Source organism: Rhinopithecus bieti, unplaced genomic scaffold (genome assembly GCF_001698545.2).
Source record: "Rhinopithecus bieti isolate Rb0 unplaced genomic scaffold, ASM169854v2 scaffold_32012, whole genome shotgun sequence".
Taxonomy (NCBI): domain Eukaryota; kingdom Metazoa; phylum Chordata; class Mammalia; order Primates; family Cercopithecidae; genus Rhinopithecus; species Rhinopithecus bieti.
In genome coordinates this window covers 3,812,695-3,814,255 of record NW_016814432.1, presented here as the reverse complement: position 1 = coordinate 3,814,255, position 1,561 = coordinate 3,812,695, and positions in this window count along the sequence as shown.

Genomic DNA, 1,561 nt, shown 5'->3' with positions numbered 1-1,561 from the left:
TTTTTTTTTTTTTTTTTTTTTTTTTTTTTTTTTTTTGAGACAGAATCCTACTCTGTTGCCCAGGCTGGAGTGCAGTGGCGCGATCTCGGCTCACTGCACCCTCCACCTCCCGGGTTCACACCGTTCCCCTGCCTCAGCCTCCCACCTCACTAGCAGAGATGTGGGTATGAATGAAACAATCCGTGGCCCTTGTGGTAACCATCAGGGTCATAACAAAACTGCTAAGGGAGGAGGTCTTAAATGTTCTCACCACGAGCAAATGAAATTCATGCAGCAAATGTGATTTTATGGCAGCCAAGCTTTCTGGCCTGATCAAGCTGGGCTGCACCCTCGGCTGCCAAAGGACTCCCTGCTGTGGCATGCGGGAGGGGTGGCGGGGGGGACCCATCCGCTCAACCCCTCTCTCAGTAAAAGAGTTGGAACTCAAGTTAATTTGGTAGGTGCCAGAAATACCAGTAGGGGAGGAGGGAGGTGAGCTGGTGAACAGAAAGCAGCAGATACAGGGTGAGCTGTCCAGCCAGCTACTGCTGAGAGTGACTAGTGCTGAAGGCCATGAGGAAACTCTGGGAATGGTGTGATCCATCTGCTTGGGAATGATTCCAGCAGAGACCAGAGAGACAAGGGGGTGACTGGTTAAGAGGTCCCCGGGTTGGTGGGGGCATGTCTCAGCTGCCATGCATTGAGCTGAGCACCTCCCGTGCCTTCAGAGAGAACCTTCTAGTAGATAGGGCAGCTGAAAGCATTTAATACTCACCCCCACCGCAGTTCAGCCCTGCAGGCTCTCTGCATCCACACCAGGCCCTTTCAGTCAAGACTGGGATCCCGCAATAGGGACAGTGATCTAGGAGATGGCCTCTGACTTGTAGCATTTGCTAAATTCCAGGGTGAAAATGCACCCACAATGGCCCACCTCAAACCATCAGCAGCTAAACACCGGATGGGACATTCCTGCACATGCAACCCCTGGCTGCTGTGCCGTGAGCTAGTAGGAGCCTGCTCCAGCACACCACAGAGGCTGAGAAGGGGATCCCCATGGTTTAGAGGCTCAGGTGTTGAGTCACTGGCCTTTGCCTGGGGACAGGGGTGGTCCCAGGGATCCTACCATGGGATCTTCAATCCAGTAATAGCTCTCGTGTCTAGAGCTGACTTCTAAAGTTAAAGATTCCAGAGTCAACAGACTATGTAGTTCAGTGATTAAGAGCATGGACTCTGAGGTCAGCCTGCCCACATTTGAATCCCAGCTCTGCCATGTGTCATCTGTTGTAACCTTGAGCAGGTAACCTCTCTGTACCTCAGTTTCCTCTCCCATAAAATGGGGATAATAATAGTAATGACCTCACAGCATTCTTGTAAAGGTTCAATGAGTGATTATATGCAAAATTCTTGGAACAGTGCCTGACACATAGTTAGCACTAGTTAAATTTAGCTGTTATTATTTAGAGATGGAAATGAACAGTGGATAAACCTGAACTCTAAGAGCATAATAAAGTTGTGTGGTTCATCCTGAAGACTCTGCATTTCTATCAGCTAAAGTTACACCTAGAATTAATTCTGGGATACA